Source organism: Lissotriton helveticus, chromosome 4_1 (genome assembly GCF_964261635.1).
Source record: "Lissotriton helveticus chromosome 4_1, aLisHel1.1, whole genome shotgun sequence".
Taxonomy (NCBI): domain Eukaryota; kingdom Metazoa; phylum Chordata; class Amphibia; order Caudata; family Salamandridae; genus Lissotriton; species Lissotriton helveticus.
This window is the reverse complement of record NC_136063.1, coordinates 823,383,160-823,404,587: the sequence shown is the minus strand read 5'-3', so window position 1 is coordinate 823,404,587 and position 21,428 is coordinate 823,383,160. Positions and strand designations below refer to the sequence as shown.

Sequence of the window (21,428 nt, the reverse complement as noted above, 5' to 3'; positions counted from 1 at the left end):
ACACTATGTAAAAAGCAATTCGTCAGATGTATATACTTGATTTTTGATAAAGCAGTGTTTCTGACTGACTGCCAGTAGGTTTTCAAGATTAATATAAGGCACCACATCACCAAGACGACAAGCAAATCAAAAATACAACGTAGAGTATCTCCTGCTAAAATATATTCCCACCACATGGCCACAGCCAGCCATACAGCCCCGGGAGACACTGGCTGCGCCCCAGAAAGCTGAGGGGACCCCCTGGCTGCTCCTGAAGATTCCTGACACGGTGTAAGTGGGTGTGTGTGGCCGCTGGCCGCTGATGCCAGCCTCTCCCTCTCTTTGGCTGCTATATTTATCATCCTCGCTGGCCATAAAAGGTCAGCGCTGGGGCTCTGACATTCCGCTCACTGCAGGCAGGCAGGCATTATTTTTGCTTCTTTACCCCGGCGCCCAGTGTGTAGCGCCGGCCCAAACCCTCTTTGTTGGATTCCACCATTGCTGGATTTGCCGCACGTCCCTTGTTTTGCAGCCTCGCGCCAGGACTCGGTGTGGTTCCGCCCGGCCTTGGTGAGTATGCCATGCCGTGCCATGCGCGTGCCATTCTAGTGGCGAAACCGGGCACTCGCCCCGCTCTGCCCACTCTAGGCAGCTACTTAATCTTTTGAGCTCAGCAGTTCGAGCAGACTGTCTCAAGTGCGCTGAAATCCGAGCGCGAGGGAGCCAAATAACTCGTCTACTTGGTAAACTAAGGGGTTCGAATTAAGAGCAATTTTTGTAAGGCGTGACGCACATGCATTACTAAATAAACACTGCCACTTTGGTCGCAGGTGAGTTTGGTCAGAGGCAAGAACCGTTGTCAAGGGCCGAGATAATCGAAGGCCATTCATAAAGCTTCCATATTTAATATTAATATCTTCTTTTGCTATATGCGTTTATTCTAAAACGATTAGAGGCTTTTACTACAACATATATACAAAATATATTTTTTCGAAATGTAAACTATTTTGTAAACTATTTTTTACACAGCAAATAATAGCCTATACTTTTTTCGTGGTGCTTAATTGTAAAACAACGTATTGAGAATATGCTCATTAATTGATGTTGTGTCTTTTGCGCAAAGCGAACCTTTAAATTAAAGATTGTCCTTGATTAATTAATGTTTCAGAAGATGTGCGTAGTGTGGAATGAACCGGTCGGCCTCCACAGATAAGGTTATTATATTGAGAAGAGACGTGCAGTTTCTCTAAAAGGCGCTGAAAGTTTGTGAGAGCTGATGTATAAAGGGATTGTGCTGATGCAAGGCATTGCACCGGCTAAATTAGGACATCCATTACCGTGGCAGGGGACCGCGGTCTTTGACTCGACTTCTGAAGCACACCACAGCTTGCTAGTGCGACAGACATACACCCACGACTGCTGCGGGCATCGCCGCGGACAGCCACGCTGAGGGGGTCCTGGAAATCCTTGCGCGTGCAGTGTTTTCGGTGGAGCAGGCACATTCCGCCGCTTGAATTGTGTGACTGGGCCCTAGAATGAGATCTGCGCTTAGAAAACATACATTTAGGCCTTACCAGGTGCAAAGGAGGCCTTGTATGAATTTTAAAAATGAGCCTGGTGTGATAGGTTTCAGTATGTTCCTTTTTATTTCTCTGTGTGAAAAGCACCCGCAGTACAGAATATTAAATTATGAGATGATACATTACTGGTCTTGTGCAGTGACAACTGAATGAATGGTTTCCGAAGGTACACGGTGGAGTGAAGTGGTATTCAGGTGGGCGTCTTCTCACCAACCCCCAACTAGTGGTTTCTGGTTTGGTGTCAAAAATACATTCTTAAAAATGTCTTACATTACTCCCTTATGTTAAGTCTATATTGTTGTTAAGTGTCTAATGTGGTTATTGGAATTAGTTCAGGAGCCACTCATCTCTGTTGGGAAACACGTGTTGACTGTTGCAGGGTGATGGCGCGCTGGCCGATGAGAGCTTGTGTGGAAGGCTGTCCTAAGCAGGGGCATAGCTTCAGGGGGGTGTTTGTGGTGTTACATCCCCTCAATAAATGTATTTTATGGTAAATAGTTGTGTACAGGTGCTTTCAGTCAGGTATGGTGAGGTGTCTGTTGGGTTTCACCAATCATTTTTACATACCCACAGATGAAAACACATGCACACTCCCTCCCTCTCTGTTTTGAAAATCTTAAAAATTTTGGTTATTTGACAAAATATTGCGTTTTCTCTCACTTAGTACCCCTACCAATATGCCTCCCTTTCCACTGCACCATTAGCCTCTCTCTTGCATCCTGCTTGTCGTATAATGCACATTATATGCCAATGTTCTTGTTGGAAAATCTGAAACTCAAACCCCCCCACCCCCCGCCCCAGTCTTACTGACCAAGCGACACCCCAGGTCCTAAGGCATAATTGTTAAGCTGGGAGTGCATTGTTTAGTGCCCTTTAGTTGAAACAGAACTCTTGCTTGCCTACCACCACACCTGTCAGGTAATTTGGGTGGTTTCTTTAAAAGAGTGATGTGGTCTGGCTTTTGGCTGCCTGTAACAACAAAATTGCTCTGCTGGGACCCCCAAAGAGGAACTACCGGTGCCGGAAGTGCTGCACCACACCATAAAACTTGAAATAGTTTAAATGGAGAATGAACAATTAAGAGGTTCCTTAAAATGTTTTTATTCTGGCAGCATTTGTTGTGTTTTCAAAAACAGAGTGTCACATATGCACTACTGTTAGTTAGTAGGGTGATAATAATGGCCAGCACTCACACTATAAAAAATGTTCCAGCACCACTTGGAGAGGACACTTTTGTAATGAAATAAGGGCGGTGCAGTCCATGTGGCACACATTTTTTAGCATAAAAAATGAGTTATTGGTAAATCATTGTGTGGTTGTTTATCAGCCGAATCCAGGTCAGAGTGACACGTTGAATTGTGACAGTGGTTGTTTATCAGCCGAATCCAGGTCAGAGTGACACGTTGAATTGTGACAGTGGCTTCTTCTTGGTGATGTCAAGACTCTTCCCTATCAGCAGCCTATGCCCAGATCTCATTCATACAAATGTTACACAACAAATGCTATCAAGACTGCTGCCTTTTAACAAAACTCAACATCTAAATATCCTCTGTGCCAAAGTAGAAGTACAATGACACCATAGGGCCACCTTGCAAGGAAATTTCACAAACTGTTGACAGCCAGTCTATATCTTTACTTATGTCACCACAGGAATGTGTGCTGATGTGATTAAAAGAAACGAAAAAAGCGATATATGGAATGCTCTAATTATTCTCAGTTACTGGTAATTATTTGGGGCTCCATTCCAGTCCATAGTTTATTTGACCACCGTGTCACCTAAGACAGTAAGCAGCCATATTCAGTTCAGCTTTGGTCCTGGTGCAAAAGAGAAGGCCAGCCCAGGGTCCCTTGCTCATTGTCCTACAGGACTCAATTTATACCAAAATGCCAAAATGGGTCTGGGGATTGTTGCATTCAGGTGACCTGGCCAGGCAGGGCAGGCTGAACTGCTCCTATTTGAGCAGGACTGAGACTGATTTGCATATGGCTGGTCTCTGGAGTGGGATTCTGGGTGAACAAAGAAGGTCTGGAATGCAGCCAGAGCGACCCCAAGAGGCTTAAATCTAATGCTTCCTCCAATGACTGTCTTTGCTTTTGTGGAAATCTGAATACACACACACTAGTAAGATGCAGTAGTGATTCTGTGATCTGATGAGGAGAATGCACTAGTGCTTGGCACCAGGATGCAGGCATATGATTTGTCACCTGGCCTCAGTACAAACATGCCCGGTACTCTTATGATTAATTTGTTTTAAAATACAGATCCTTAATTTAAGAGGTGCGAACGTCACAGCCCAAAGCTGCTGACAATAACCGGAGAGTTCCTCTCAACACCTTTGCTACTGATGATCGTGGGACAGCATGCGGTACAAAGCTGCACCCATACTCCACAGATCCTTCTTTTCCAAATGGCCATTGGCTTTACCCCTCGTTGATGGGTCTCCTCACTCTCCTTATGCGATGTCACCTGTAAGCAGATTCTGTGGCCAGTAAGGATCATATCTGCCAACCTTTTGAAATTTGCCAGAGGAACCCTCAATAAAGGAATTAGGATCTGTTCTGTAGACAAACTGCAATCCTTCTCTACAGCATATTGCAAACTTGGTCTGTACTTATCATATCAAGACCTCCCTACGGTAGGTTGAACCCATCGTGACAAAGATTGTGTCAGGATGAGATAAGAACCGATGATGAAGCAGGCTACATGTTGGTCTCTACTTACCATATCAATACCTCGTTACTGTAGGTTGAGCCCACCAAAAACCTTGTTACTGTAGGTTGAGCCCACCGTGACAAAGGTTGTGTCAGGATGAGATAAGAACCAATGATGAAGCAGGCTACATCTTGGCAGTAGGGTCATTGGACTCTAATATCCCATACGACCCTATTCCTTTATCTTTTTAATCTCCCTGCCAGATCCAAGAATAAAGGGAAACCGGGATCTGACAGAGGAGTTTTAAATTGTTTCCGCCTCTGGCCCAAAAAATCTTCTAAGAGCTCCCTGAGATATGGTTGAGCCCACCCTGACTTTTAGGCGTCAGGGTGTCCCGATGATGAATCATGACGCCACTAGGGTGTGTGAGGGAATGTAAAACAAAAGGAGTTGCCTCCTTCCTCACCTATGGGTGATGAAATATCCTAGCTTCACATAGGGACATTCCACCAGTATCAACTCAGGTTTTAATCATTTAAGTTATCCGGGTCTTCCGGATTTACAATTAGGGGAGTACTTTGTGTGCAATAGTACATGTTGGTCTCTACTTACCGTATCAAGACCTCGTTACTGTTGGTTGAGCCCATCGTGACAAAGGTGATCTCAGGATGGGATAAGACTCTATGATGAAGCAGGCCACATGTCGTTGGTGAGGGTCCTTTTCTTAATCATAAGGAATCGATTCTCATGTTGACAAGATCAAGAATATCGTTCCTTGTATATTTTGCTATAACAACATAAAGTGTGTATTAGTAAAGCACATGTTCACCCAAATGTATCTTGGTGCTGAATAACAGATGTTTATTGTTACCCAACTCAGTGGTACTCAAATACATCAAGTCTCATGTACACAAGATCAGGAATATTGTTCCTTGTATATTTCGCTTTACCTGTTGTGTTATAATGTCAATGAGAAAAGGTGTCATCTCTTTCCCTCCTTGTGAGTTAGTATAGTACCTTTGCAACACCACTGTACTTTGGGCTTTGACTGATTTTTTTTTTATTCCTATAATTGCTGCTTCACATTTTGGAGATTAGCTAGTCACTGTCTCTCAAGTATGCATATTTCTCTCTGTGGCCCTATACATTAATTTATTTGAGAACACTAGAAACTCACTATTAAATCATTTAAATACCTAGTGCACGTCCCATAACCATCTGGATTTTGACTTATTCCAATCATAACACATGTGCATAAAAATAATACTTTCTTGTTCCAGCCCGCTTACTCCATATTTTGTTATCATTTCTTGCATATAATTATCATTTAAATAACATTATTTGCCGGTATATTTGGCAAATGGGGGTTACTCTTAAAAGCTAATCCTATATTTTATTTTATTGTCTGAATTCATATCGGAAATTGCACAAGATTAGGGAAAGTCATTTCTGGTTGCGGACAGAAATGTATTAGGAAGAGCACATGCTAGTCTAACAAAGGCGCCCAAATAAAAGTCACGTGCCCCCATCTGTCAGTCAATGTTGAAGATACATTTCATGTCTTATCGTCATCCCATCATGCAGTGTGTGAATTGCATTTTCCTTCATAAAAGACGAGGGCGTTATGTATCAGTTAGTGTTAGGAATGTGAAGCTTGACTCTGCACTGAGATTGGACCTACAACGCTGTCGCTTTGTGGTTTAACAAATATTGCCACCCTGTATGGAATGCTGAGACTGGCTCAACCAATCAGAATGCTTATGATGCCTGCATTAGTTACTGTTGTTTGCTGCATTCGATGCTCAGTGTCTATGTGAAACAGGAATTTAAAGTATGTAGGGCCAGGTAGTCTTTTTTGTATCCCTCTATTGGGGGAGATTTGGAGTGTGGGAACTAATAGTCTAATTGCCCACATCTCATTGAGCATCAACAGCTGTTAGTTGACCTCCCGCATAATGTACTCTTGACTTGTGTGGAACCCATGATTGCTGGAGTGTGCAGTTAACAGTGGTTAACACCCCGAGCCCAGTGCAATGATGCTTAATTATTTTAATTTCTAATCCGGAACACTGCTCCATTCCAAGGTCTGTAAAACAGGCAAAGGGTTCCTTTGAGGACAACTGGAATGATTTAGCATCATATTCAAATTAAATTAAGACACCCTTAACATCTGACCTTGTCCTCAAGATGATCCGCTTGACGGGCACTTGCTTCCATTGGTGATCCGTAGCAGTTCTGAGCTTGCTGTGAGGTGCTACCAAACTCTGCAGGGTGATGAATCTCTCTCACCGCAAACCTTGTGGTTGGGCCCATGGTCAGCAGATGGCTACCCCGGCAGACCTTGCTTGATAGAGTTGAGTGCAACCTAACTCTGTGTAGATGAACTTTCTGAACGAGTTAGACAGAAGCGTGAACTCCTCAACACCGTGGCTCAGGTCTGCACAGAATGCCCGGCAGTTCCCAGACATGCAGAAAACCTTTGTGCTTTTTCGCGTAATTTTCTCTTTATTATTAACAGAAATGTTTATTGAAAATTGCAATTTTTCATACATTTTACTTTCTATAATTGGAGGAGGCAGTTTGAAACTATATAATACATGATAGTTGAGATTCAACTTCAGGGCACTTGATCTGAATGTGAGGGAGGACAGTGAACACCAAATGGCGGATGTATGACATTACAACGCATGCTTTTACCACGCATGCCTTTACAACACGGTTTTTACAACGCATGCCTTTACAACGCATAGTGCTTTGGGGCGCTGGATAGTGAATAGTTTAATTTACTATTCCAACTCCAGTCCCTGTGGATAGTAGGGAAGGTGTTGGATAGTAAATTAAACCTATTCCCTATCCTAGAGCGCCCCCCAGCGCAATGCGTTGTAATGGTTTGCGTTGTAAAAGTTGCGTCGTAAAGGCACTGCGTGGTAAAAGTTGCGTTGTAAAGGATGTTTCCCCCAAAGGGCCATTGGGCGACTGGGGGGTATCTTGAGGAAAAAATGGATTCCCAGCAGGAAATAGTTTGGAGTTTGATGGGTGTAGTTTACTTACCACTATAGGATAATGTATGTGACATAATATCCAAACCCGAAGCATGACATTTTCAAGCTAAGTAATATTTATAAGGGAGATGATGAGGTTGTCACAAAGTGGCACAGAATGTGCATGAAATTAAACAGTTTATTATTTAGTGGTTAAAAAATATTGAATTTCTTTTCCTCTAAGGAAGAATCTACAGAGTTGTTATTACACGATACAGTGTTACTGTATGAGAAGAGACTGGAGTTGGTTGTGTAATAAAGTGGCTGTTAAGATCCAAAATAAACAATGTGTCCAAACCAATTAAAGAAGCAGTGATCAGCAGGGGCCAAATGTTTTTTCGCTGGCCTGCTGGAGAGGTATCAAGATACGTTTCTCTATGAAGGTTTAAACTGTCTTACTAGCCCTCACCGAGGCAATCAAACTTACTAACTCTGTATCAGTTGACGTGGCAATATATTATGCAGTACTAAACTGTACATGTCTCCGCCACATGATTTATTGCTGAAAAAAGACAAAACAATCGGACATTGGAAAATGGATAGATTTAGTAAGTACCATTTTGGCAGCGCAACCAGATACTTTTTTTTGTGGTAAAACTGCTGCAGCCATTCATTAGCTGTGGGTAAAATAAAGTCCCGTTTGAAAACATAAAGGAAAACGTGGTTCTTTAGCCAAATGAAACATGTAGTGAGTGTCCTGACCTGCTGAGGAAACAGGAACCTCCAAATATCGTTTACTGGTTAACTGGTATGGCTGGGCCAAACTGTAGCCTTTTAACAATGTATTTATTTATTTATATAATCTATAATGGGCACTGTTACCTAACAGGTATCCGTGGCGCCGAGGAAATTACAGGGGAGGAAACACGGTGAGCGGTTCCTATAGTGTAAACCAGAATTAAGCTTGCTAATAAAGGCTAGTCATGTGATGTCACGTGATGTCACAGTAGGCCATTGGAGCTGGTTGGGGCTGGTTTTCCCTGAGGAAAGAGAGGTTCAGTGGGGGAGAGGGTGAGCTTGGGAGAGACAAATCGGACTCTCCTGTCAGACTATCAGAATAAACTTCTGTGAGTACACTCCATCAGGATAGTTCTAGTCTCAAAGTACTACCAGAAAACAATCTTTTGGTAAGCCTCGTTGAGGCCTGAAGCGCTAGACACACCAGCTTGGCATATTCAATTGCTATGGTTGATAGGTGAATATTAGATTTTCTAGATGATTTTCCAGCATCCTAAGTAGTGCCAGTGTGTTGAGGAGCACTGTTGCTGATTCGCGACTGGCAGCAGGTGTGGAAGAGAGTGGTTGAGTGAGTAAATGAAGGCTGAGTGCATCCCTTTAGGAAACAGAACGTCGTGCGTCCACTGTTTAAGAGCTCAGTTGAAAATGGAATAGGTTAGACTTTAAAAAAGGCATGGGCCTCTTCTGTTACTGACCCCTACACATTTAAATTGTGGGCGAGGAGCGCCGCTGCCCATTCCCACCTCTGACACTTAAGCAGAGTGAAGGCACCAATAGATACAAACTATACTGACATGTTACAGTAGGTTAGCAGGTTGATTCAAGCAAGCAAAATATGCACAAATACAAAAAGGCGATCCTTTGATTACTCAAGAACCGCCATTTACATAGTTAAAAAAATTCAGGCCACTAATCTTCACATTGGTGAGAAAGTAAGATTTTCCGTCCTGTTTACTATAAACGTGTCAGAAACTATACCTACCATATAGATGGAGAGTAGGTACCACTAGGACAATCACAAACCTGCAAAGCCAGGTTACACTGGATCTATGGCACTATTAATTGAAGATCAGTTTAGGTAATTAGTTGAGAAGATACGACTTGGAAGATACGTGGACAGATTTTAATACAGAATAAAGAACTTTTTAATAAATCGTCCTGGAGTAGGTGTCTGTCTGTCCGTCCTTCCTCCCCTTAACCTGAGTACTGGATACAACTGGAGTGATGTACGTTCGCCATATCTGCAGCCAACCATATACAATAGTGATATGTTGGTTAGCAGCCAACATAGGGTAAGGGGAATGGGATAATAAAGAGAAACAGTGACATTGGATATTGCCACTTTGGCTGGGCACGCTGCTAGACACTGATATCCAGGGCCACTAAATTGTGCAAATGTTGTGGCCGCAGTGTTTTCTGCTTAATTATGGATTTGACACATTTGCCACGTAATCCACCATCTGCTGCATAATCTGTAGACTTAAAAGAAATTGTTACTAGCTCAAACGGATCAACATTTATTAAGAGTGCACTGACACATGTTGCCATGCAGTGGAAGGTCCTTTGCAAAAGTTGTCTGGTCCCCTTTCTGTTCCTTATTGTGTATTTGGATGTTAAACTGGTAATATTTAGGAGAAACCTTTGCCCAGACAGTGTTACCATGTATAAAAATGTCAAAATAAGGAACGAATACTGACGTCTGCTCGGTCACAGTGGATATCTTAAGATTGATACTGTCAGACATACCTCTACATAAAGTTATCTACTGTCGCTCTAGTAAATGATATTTCTCTAGAATATCTCTACACCTCAGACTCTCTTGTCACTGAAGGAACTCTGTTGTTCCTGGAATTGAAAATCAAATAGAATATTAGTAAATAACATACTTAGGTTTTGTAATAATATCAGTCCCTTTCATTGTAAGGTAACAACCTTATGTGAAAACATAGGACCTGATTCACAATGGGCTGCCACATACACGTGGAGGAGGCGTCTCAATCATGGGAGAGTCTCCACACTTGGGCGGGAATCTCCACAATGAGAATTCTCATGCGGAGATTCCGCCGTAGTACGTAGACTCCTCCATGACTGCGTAGTTTCCCCCATGACTAAGGGGCCTCTACCACGAGTATGGAGTCTCTTTGTGAATCAGGCCCACGGTGTCTGGTTCAATTATACTGAATGATCGTCATTAAACTTCAACATATATACGCATTTATCAATTTCAATTGTATGACAACTGGATTCACTATAAACAATTCACAATGAATCAATAACTCGTCTTTCCATAAGTATATGAACCTACCTTAAATGATACATGAATATGTCAACAGCCTTTTGAGGTGATAAGGATCCTTCTCTATCCTCACGAAGCTTAATATTCATAGTGCAGCATAATATATAGTTATTCTTTTTCAAAGGTTATCTTTTAAATAGTGTTTAACATATTCAAGATACAATTAGATTCTTTGGAATACTTCTGTTTATTCTGTTTATTCAATTTTTCAATTTTAAACATGTTTCTAAAAGAAAATAATCAGTCTTCAAGCTTTCACAAGGTCTGGCAACAGGGCCTGGCTGTGACCCGAATGCCTAGCAAGAATACTGAGAGCCACGAGAGAACATATACTCATTAACAACTTCAATCTCAACATTGCCATTTCCAAACATGGTGACGATTCTGTTGACACAGGTGAAATGTAGTTTGCGTTTGAGCTCAAGAAGATGAGCCCAGGCCACAAATCATGACATTTCCCTCCTCCAGAGATCACCAATTCAGCAGTTGGGCACCTGGTGTGCCTGGATTCTTGGCATAAAATTCATAGAAGAAATGTAGAGCATGAAGTTTAGAAGCCTGTTCCCGTGATCATGCCTCAGGGCAGCACCCATTCCAATCCACCAAATTTTGCAATTGTTTTCTAGCAGTTCTTTTATGTAGAATCTTAAGTATCTAATTTTGTGAACATTCGCATGTTGTGAACTCGCACAGGGTTTAGAGCAAGACATGTTTGTGCAGAACTCGGCTTCAACAAAGATACATGGAATACAGAGCAAATTTTCATGGATTTTGGTAATTTCAACTGTATAACAACTGGAATCTTATCTGCTCATTAGGAAATGGACCAATACCTTTTGGTTGTAGCTTTGAGGATCTTTTCAAATCCAAATTTTTTGTGAGTAAGTGTGATTTCTCACCCACCATATACATGTGTTCATGAGTTCTTTTCCGATCAACTTAAAATTTGTATCTAGCTTCCTCTTTTTTCCTATGGTTTACTGTGCTGAGCTTTGCATTTTACTCAGCTCAATTATTTTTCTGAAAGAACATTTAGATAAATCTACTAGTAATATTCTGCCATGATGTCTATACAAAAGACGGGTGACATCCCAAGGCTAAATGTTAACTATTGTATATTAATTCTAAAACCACAACGTCTTACTTTAATACTTCTTCTTGTAAGGCTTGACATCCTAAATATTGCATGCTACATTGGGTCAATCTTTCAGTCTGTTTGTCTGCCTGGGAGTGAAAACCAGTAGACAGGCGAACTTCAATATCTAATTTCTTTCACAAAGAATGAGTTTTTAGTAAAGCTCTGCGGTTACCCAGAGAGTTCCTCTTGGTGCTAAATCAAGAACATTTTCTACCAGAGACCTAATTACTACAGAAAAAGACAGGTTTTAAGACTTTTTGGGGAGAATGGTTCCAAAATAGTGCATGCTGGGAGGAAGTTCATTCCAATTCTTGGATGATTAAAAAAGAGTGGTTGCTAAGAAAGAACGTGATTATTTTGAGGGCAACAACATGGATGCCCAACTCTTGGAGACAAGAGAGTAGTAGGGGATGGACAACTAAGCCAAAGAGTACAGACAAGGACCAGAACGGTCAAGTCTAGCTGGTCCAATACGGCTCTCTGTATTCTCTAACCAGAAGCAGTGTTCATTTTGTTCTGTGATGGGGACAGGAGCCCGACTGGGACGCATCCAATAATGAGTTGGAGTTTAAATAGGAGGAGTTCTGCTTATTGACCTTCTTTCCCAAAACTTTGACAGAAAAAGGAAGTAAAGCAATGATTCTATATTTGGATTATAATTGGGGATCGACTGATGTTTAAAAAAAAAAAGGTGTAACAGGTGCCATTTTCCAGGAGTTAGTTACTGTGACAGTGATAAGAGAATTATTAACTAGTGTGCAGAACCGCAGTCCAATAATCTCAAATCCTGAGAGAAAGATGGCGGGTGGACACAAGTCTAAAGGGGAGCCAGCATTTATGTTTTGTGCTAGTAAGACGAAGTTGTCTTTAAATGTTTGGGGAAGTGAGACAGTGAAACCTTTGAGTCAGAGTTTGGCAAGTTCTCCCATAACTGAAGAAAGGTTTTTTTTTTTAAAGTTTATTTATCAATTTTATCAAATACACTCCATAATAAGTAAGAAAGTTAAAGTTAGGCTGGACATTGAAATATTTGTAGATAGTAGAAGCTTTTTCCATCAGAATAAGTAGCACTTTTGTCACAGCGTTCCTGGGAAGACAAAATCATTTCAGAGCATGCAGCAGATTAAAAAATAAAATAATGATAGAAAGTTATTCTCTTGGGGCGTTGATCGAGCTAGATATGTAGTCTAAGAAGTAAACATTTTTCTGACAGATGTGGGAGTGACCTCTTTTTTGTAAACAATATTGGCATTCTGATTATAATTTTTTTTGCAGTATTATTTGTGTCTTTCAGAGTGTTATTGTACCAGTGTGCGGAAGGGGTACTTAGGGGTGCTCATTTGATCTGGAAAGATACTTTCCAGTTCAATGCTGTGTTTATCAAGGGACTGAAATTGTCTGTATCCTTCAATATGTCTCCACAAAAAAGTAGGCAGAGAGATATTAAGGGCCAATAAGAGTTTGCTGACTTGGATTTTAGACCACTGCTTAAACAGTTTGGGTTAAGAAGGCCTGGAGAGGATATTTTGTCCAAGATCGACTTATGAAGGAAATTGCAGTATGACCCGACCAAATGATTGGGGATGCCTTGTTCAAACGAAATGTGGGCATTTGAAAAAATTAGATCAACTGTGTGTCCTGCTATATTCTCTGTGCCGGACTTTGAGGATGCTATGTTGTGTACCTTTCCGATTCTTCTCTTCGCCAAAGCGCCGGGACACTCCATGGAGTAGCCGTGCGCTATAGAAGAGCTTTGTATAACATAACATAACATAACATATGTGTGGATTATCGTACTATATGGTTAAATTGGAGTGATGTTATTGTTTCAACGAATGCTGCATCTGTAGGGCACTCGACTTGTATATTAAAGTCTCCCATGACTGTAACATTTGCATATTTAAGAATGGGTGGTGCTGTTAAGGCCCCGCTGCTTGCTGTGGGATCTAGTTACTTTATGGCATATCCCGCTGGATGGTGGTTCCAATCTCAGGTGAGGATGACTCAGTGAGCTAAGTTTCAGTTAAGGAAGCTGCATCTGATTTAATCATATTTATAACATCTGATATGTCTAAGTAGTGTTTCGGGAGGGAGCTAACATTAATTAGGTACAAGAGAGAGCAGGTTTTAAGGTCGGTCCCATGATTGGTGGAGTTAGTTTGAAGCTATGTTTACTGCGCCAACAAGAAGCTGGTCCTTCTAATAGAATTGATTGGTTAATGGCACCACACCTACCATGAGTGTTCCAATTGTGGATCTGACATGCTGTATCAATAATACTATGCTTGGCCTTGTGTTTGCTGAAGTTGGGTTAGGAGTCCTGGCACTGGGCGTGGATGTGCTTGCATTTGGCGGGTCTTCAGAACGCCACTAGTGCACCTACTGTGCGCTCCACTGGGCAAAACACCTATCAGTGTGTCTTTTGTAGTCCACCAGTCTTCCAAAGCGCGCGATAACCAATAGACTAGAGACTGTCATTCTCGAAGTGAAAGCGATCTAACAACGAGTGGGGAAAGTAAAACCATACCGGAGCTCAACAGCTCACATATGTCCAGAAGGGTAAACATGATACAAGATACAGATGACTGTGATAGCATATATGAGAATTATGACAATGATATCAACACTGTTATCAATATTTGTGGAAGTGAAGGGATCAGCAAATTTCCTTCATGTGAGATTTGTGTTGACGGCATCAGTTTACAATTCCTTTTTGATTCATGTGCATGGTGTACCATTATTGCATTAGAAATTGTAACCCACAAATGGCCCAATAAGAAGTTTTTTGCTCCTGATGTCACAGCAGGAGCTTACACTGGACACAAAATTGATCTGGTAGGGTATTTTTGGGCAAATTTGGAATTCCTTTGATGTCACACTTTAAGGAAAGTGTATGTCGCAAAGTCTGGACAATCTTTTCTAGGGTGGCCTCACCTAGAGCAGATGGGATTAGACTTGATCCTAGGGCTAATCCTCCTGTTTATGCTGTAGAACCTTTAAAAACCCTTGCTAATGGCAGCTCTAAACTTATTTCATATTAAAAAACACAATTCCCAAGTCTTTTTAGCGTGAAAGTAGGAGAATATCCGGGTTTTAAACACACTATTGGCTTCAGGACAATGCTGTACCTGTTTGTACAGGGCAAGGAATGTTCCCCTTTCTTACAGAGTCAAACTCAAATATATGCTCAAGGATTTATGTGACAAAAATATAATCGAACCTATAGAATCATCACTGTGGGTTTCTCCGGTTGTAATTTCGGTTAAAAGTTCTGGCGAACTCCGGTTATCTGTAGATTTACGCAGTTTAAGTAATGTAATTTGGGTAGATTCCCATCCACTACCCAACCTGCATGAGATGGTGTCTACATTGGCTGGAGCCCAAGTGGTTTCCTGTATTGAATTTGCCAGCGCTTACCACTAGGTTGTTTTGGATGAGGAATCTAAAATGTTATCCCTTTTATAACACCAGAAGGTCTATTCAGGTATTGCTGCATGCCATTTGGTCTCGCCAGTGCTGCAGCTGTTTTTCAGAGGTTGATGAAAGAAATTTTGGAGGGGTTAACATGTATTTTAGCCTTTCAGGATGATATACTTGTTTACGGCAAGAATGTTGATGAACATGACAATAATTTTAAATCAGTGTTTGCTGCCTTGTCTAATAAGGGTCTTACCCTCCGTCTTGATAAATTCAGATTTAAGGCAACTGAAGTGGAGTACTTGGGACATACTATCAGTGGATTAGGCATTAAACCTAACCGTAATCACATAATAAATATCCTAAATGCAGCCATTCCCAGTTCAAAGGAACAACTTGTGGCATTCCTTAGACTTACAGAATTTTATGCCAAGTTAATTCCAAATTATGCATCCAAAGTAGATCCGTTCAGGTGCCTCTTAAAAAAAAATGCGAAATGTATTAGGTCACATGATATGTCAGCTGCTTTTAGTACTTTAAAAGACTTTGTTGTGAATGTTCTTTGCTTAAAACCTTTTGTGTGTGGTAAAAAATGTATCGTCATGGTTGATGCTAGCAGCACTGGTTTGGGGGGTAGTATTAATCCAAAGGGAAAATGGAAGAGAATGGATTGTGGCCTATGCATCCAGAACTTTGAGAGATGCGGAGAAACATTATTCTGTCATAGAGAGGGAACTCCTAGCATGTGTTTGGGATGCTGAACATTTTATTACATTTGTATGGGGCACCAAGTTCATTATAAAATCTCACCACGATCCCCTTGTTTATATGATTGCACCAGGTGGTGGTCGTACTATGTCTGCACGTTTAGCAAGATTAGCTTCTAGGCTGCAAAGCTTCCAATGTCAATTAGAATATGTAAAAGGTACAGCGAATGTACATGTCGATTGTATGTCTAGGTTCTCTCCTCCCGTGCCTAAGTCGGAAGACTTTGAGAAGGAAGATTGTGAAGTTGCGTTTACTTCGTGTGATGTTAATTTGGCATGCAATATACAAGCAAGTTTAAAAGAGGACGTATGGCTACCACTGGCGTAACGAAAAGTGAGGGGGCCTACCTGCACGGTACTTAGGGGGGCCCCCTCTGGGCTCAATCAGGAGCTCTCCCGGCCAGAGTTCAGTGCCGAGGGGGCCCCTTGGAGCTAGAGGCCCCCCGCACCGCGTGGGCTGCGGGGGCCTGTGTTACGCTCCTGATGGCTACCTGAAATGGAGAAGGATTTGGCATTAAACAAAGTGAAAGAGTATATTCTAAAAGGATGGCCAGAAGAAAGGAAAATGTCTGGTGACATGATGAGCTATTCCAAAGTTAAAGATGAGCTAGCCATTGAAAATAATATTGTTGGGAGAGGTGATAAAATTATTCCTCCCCATGCTTTAAGGAACACTGTTGTAGCGATAGCCCATGACGGACATTTAGGTATTTCTTGTGGAAGACGTGTTAGAGAGTCCTTTTGGTGGCCAGGCATTGACTCATGTGTGGAACATTTTGTTAGATCTTGCGCAAGCTGTGCATCCAGTGATCAGTCTGCTGTGGCTTTTCGTCTTGAACCAAAGCCTGTTGATTTTCTTGTAGGTCCGTGGCGGAAAGTAGGCCTAGATATCATTGGACCTTTTGCTGTTTTGCCCAAACAGGTGGCTTTTGGTATTGTATTAATTGATTACTACTCAAAGTGGCTGGGAGTTAAAATGGTAAGGGATGTTACTTCAGAAAAGGTGATTGAATTCTTGAATGAAGTTTTCTGCAGGGAAGGTATTCTTCAAGAGATTGTAACTGACAATGGGCCACAATTTGTTAGCAAAGAGATGGAGGGTTTCTTTGAGTAATGTGATATTACGCACAGAAGAATTGCATTGTTCCATCCTGAGGCTAATGGTCAGGTTGAGAGATTTAACCACATTGTTAAAGAGCCTATCCAGTTATAAGTGAAAGGAGGTTTGAATTGGCTCAATGCTTTACAATCCATGTTACTGGCATAAAGAACCTCACCCAATTCCGTAACTTTAGTTAGTACTTTTGAACTTTTGAGAAGACGCAAGCCTAGCACCAAGTTGGTCCCTTGCTGTTAAGGTTGGGTTGTGATTTTTCAAATGTTGATTATGAGGTGCGCCACAGAGTTGAAGCTTATAAGGATAAAATGGGACAAGATATGAAAAGAAGACAAGGTGCTGTAAGTGAACGTGTAGTTAAGATTGGTGATTTGGTGCACATCAAACAGAAAGAAGGTGTTTCTAAGGGTCTTCCAAATTGGTCTTCTCCTAAAAAAAATTGTAGAGACCTTCAGAAATGCAGTCATGGTGTATGGCGGAAGTGTTTGGAATTTAAATAGAATTTCTCTATTAAATGATGGTAAAAGTAGTTTGGAGGATCCTACCTCTAATGTTTTCTTAGGTGTTAGTGAACAAGGTAGTATTGTGAATCAGAACACTTCACCTTCTTGTGATTTTAATATTCCTGCCAAGTGTGCAGGCGTTCACCGTCTGCCTTTGAGATTTTGTGATTATATTATGAGTTAAAAACATTTTTTTACGGGGAAGGTGTGTCGGGTGCACGCTCCCTTCTTATCGGTATGTGTCCGCGAGGTAGTCACGAGGTAGTCACGAGCATGGCAACCTTGTCGATGCTTGTGGCTCCCTCGCAATCTACTGTATTATGTTTATGTCTAAACGTCGTTCTGGTGGGAGGTCGGTTATGTAGTGGGAGTTGATTATTACTGACTTGAACTTGTATCTGGACGGACGTCTTTTTCCCAATAATGAGGCATTGTACAAAATGTCTGTTTCCTACATTCTTTTATGAAGATCATCTCAGTGGTAATTTTCCCAACAAGTATGTAGCGCTGTGCAGCGCGTGTTTTGTGTATGCATGTGCTGTGGATATATGTGCCTGTGAATGGTGCAATACATGGAAGACTCTGGGTTCCATTTTGGGAGACCCAGGGTTGGTTGGAGTACCATGATGAGATGGAGGAATTCCTCCAGACAGATTTGTGGATTAATGCATTCCTGTGAGCTGGGAGGGACATATTCACTGGAGGAGGAAGAGCCAGGCTCTTCACTACACTTCAAATGGTGCTTTTTGATTCAGAGAGAGTACACTAGGAAGGGGCCTGGGCACATCTCAGGAAGGAGATGGGACTGATAAGAGAATCATAATGTGTAGGGTATGGTCTCTGGGTTAACCTTTTGAAGCACGTATCACTGTGGCTGGCATCCAGATGTGAACCTCTAGTCACTCTCATGGCCTTGGCCTGTGTTGTGGAGCTCTTAGATTTGGAGTCGCTCCTGCTGTGACAGACTGCTTTCTGGGGGAAATGCAAGACAGAGGAGTGGCCACTTCAAATGGAAGCAGACCCCCATCACAAACTTCAAATACTTAGACCCTAAATCACATTTGGCATCTGGAAACAGACTTTAAGAAGGGGTGCTCAAGGCCATCAGAATTGTCAACAGTGAAGCAGCCAGTCAGACTGTGAGAAGAGGAGAAGCTCTGTCATTTCCAAGACTGGGGTCTTTTGGCCTTCCAGTCTCTCAGCTGGGGTAGGGGACATTAACCAGTGAACTCCAAGATCACCTGCCCTTGGAGCACTAGTGCCTGTCTGCTGCCAGGATTAGTGTGAAGAACAAGAGAGCGCTTATGGGGAGCGATCCCCAATGGCGGTACTGGCAAGTAGATCCCTGTACCAAGGTGTGAGGAGATGACTGCTGCACCAATTGGGTATTTGCCTGCGTGCAGGTTCAAGTTGGCAGCTCTGTATGCGTGAGGGGCTACCATGAAGCTAGATGTGTTTGCCATCACTGCTAAGCAGATCAGGCCATAGCCTTTGTGTGGAGTGAAGTTGGTTACCCCATATGCCAGAGGGGGCCGCTTTGAAGATTGCTTGCATGTTGATCAGACTGAAGCCCGTGCATAGAATGAAGTAGGCAACCCTGTATACCAGAGGGAGCTTCTATGAAGATTACTGCTGTGCCAATCGGGCTGTAGCCAGTGTGCGGAGTGAAGTCAGTGACCCCGTATGCCAGTGGAGACTGCCATGAGAATTACTACCATGCTGATTGGGCTGAATTCTATGTGCAGAGAGAAGTCGGCATACCTGTATGCCTGCGGGTGCCACCATGAAGATTACTACCATGCCGATCAGGCTGTGACCCATGCACAAAGTGAAGTCAGAGACCTCATATGCCGCTGGGAAGAGAAAGTTACTGCCAGTCGAACTGTCGCCCATATGCGAAGCAAATTCGGTGACCCGCATGCCAGAGGTCAATGGAAAGGTCAAGGACCAGTGCCTGGTTCAAGCCGTCGTTGAGAGGAGGCCGCCATGGTGACCCGTGCAGGCCCAAGCCAACAACCGAGGGTCGGAGCCAGAACACTCAACCTCCCCACCTGTGATAAAGATCATCAGAGGAAGCGATGTGGATGCCCAACTGCTACCCCTGCAGAGCCTCGAGTACTAATCATCAACAGCAGCCACTGCAGTTCTCCGCAACGTACACGTGTAAAGCGCTCCAGCAGATTTCGGTTGTGCAATCCCAGCAATGCTCTGGTGGAACTTGTTCTGCCACATAGCGCTTTTGGCACTAGAACACTTCTGATTTTGAAAGAGTTGGAGAGGGACTGCAAATGGGGCCTCACTTGAATATCGCCCATAGTGAATGGGAAATAACCACTTATGCTAGTGAGAGGAAAGAGGGACTGAGGTACCAGCCTATTTAAAACTGGAGCCCTGACATCTGGGGGCTATGTGTATTGTTAGATGTATGCTGTATTTTACTTTGTGTTCATACATGAATACTCCCTTTTTCATAAAAGCAGGTATTGCCATTTATTTATGCTGTTGAACGTATTTTGATTTGTGAGCCTGTGTTTCCCCCCCCCTGTATTGTATTGTATTGTAATTGCATTTATATAGCGTTTACTAGCCCTGATGAGACATCAAAGTGCTTTTTCGGCAAGTAGCACGCTACTCCGGAAGCCATCAAGGATTAGTGTTGAATTAGTTTAGTGAAATATGAAAGTAATTTGAGTGGTGGTATCTACCTCTCCCCAGCCCTGAGATGCCTTGGATTGCTAGACCCATGCTATTACTGAGATTCAAGTACTGACGGGGTACTTGGTCTAATTTCCCAGGACCCATAGTAAGTCAGTTCCTGGGACATCAAGCGTAAAAGGCCCCAACCCCATGGTTAGGCCCAATAACTCCTGCTTGCCTCATTGACCTCTGGCGTTCTGACAACATCATTTGAATCCATTGTAATGAGAATAAAAGAGGGACTACACTCATACACCTATGGTTTGCTAAAGAGCAACTGTGAGTTATATAGTTTTTGTATTTAATGGTATTTGTGTGGTTCAACATATACTGTGAGGCACTTTGGTGCTAGCAGAAATCCATATCTTCAACGCTGCAAGGTTGTGCAGTTAATGTGTGAACAGCCAGGCCTTCAGTTGTTTCCTAACGTTGAAAAGCTCTGCTTCCTTCCTTAATTCGAGATGGAGTCTGTTCCACAACCTGGCTGCACCCACTGAGAAAGAGTCCCTGCCAAGTAAGGATCTTTTGAATTTCAGAACATTCTGTAAGAGCTTATTGGCTGAGTGAATATTTCTTTCGGCCTCGTATCAGGAAAATGTTTTGGACAAGGGCTGGTCCCAAATAGAGCTAATTAAACATGACACGTTTTCACTGGTATCCATTGATGTTCTAACAGTCCTTTAGAAATTGAGTCATTTTTTTTAATGCTCAACACCAGTCTAACTGCAACAATTTGAAGTTTGTTCAACGTTCCAACTGGTAGGTCTAGATAGATGACATAGCAGTAATCTAGCCAGGATAACACAAACGCATTCACAATCTTAAATTATGAATGATGTGCTTTATCAGTCATAGTTGGAAGACACAGGATTGCACCACTTAGTTAATCAGTTTGCATAAAATAAGCTTAGTATCCAATGTATTGCCAATATCTGTTCATAATATCACTGGGTTTTGTCTCAACTTAATTTGCCATAAGTTTAGGTTCCATACTGAGGTCTCTCAAAAGGGGTAGAAAATCTCAGTTTTGCCCCCATTTAACATAAGGTGGTTTGCTATCATCCAGCATAGAGGAGTTGACATTTATGGCTTGTGCACTGGGGTCCTCATTGATTGTAAAAAGTATTTGCGTTTGCGAGACAACTGCATACATCAAAGCTGTTCTACCAGAACCATGAATAGATGAATCAGTAGCAGTGGCAAAGCAGGCTCTTGAGGGACGCCACAGGATATTTTTTTTTTCTGAGACCGACAGTCCCATTTCAACCTGGATCCCTCTGAAATAACCTCCAGGCTGTTCCTGCTATGCCCAATTCTTCTAGCCGGTCCAACAGTACCTGATGGTCTCTGGTATCGAACGCAGCTTGTAGCGTCCTCCCCAGTCTGGGTACCCGCCAATGACTACACCACAAAGGGAGCTTAGTATTAGACGTCTTTATTCTACTGTGTGGTACTGCAAACTCAACATTTTAAACCAATCAATCAGGTGTTTGTTAAGCGCA

The 21,428-nt window shown here is 42.3% G+C and overlaps 1 protein-coding gene across 6 annotated transcripts in view; it reads left to right on the top strand.

Moving 5' to 3' along the window:
• Positions 1-413: 413 nt before the first annotated feature.
• Positions 414-21,428, top strand: part of MYOM1 (myomesin 1) — a 699,631-nt gene continuing 678,616 nt past the window's right edge. For all 6 annotated transcript variants that reach the window (XM_078687471.1, XM_078687468.1, XM_078687469.1 and 3 more), the window contains exon 1: positions 414-549. The gene's annotated coding sequence lies outside the window, so the exon portion shown is untranslated. The remainder of the gene's footprint in view (positions 550-21,428) is intronic.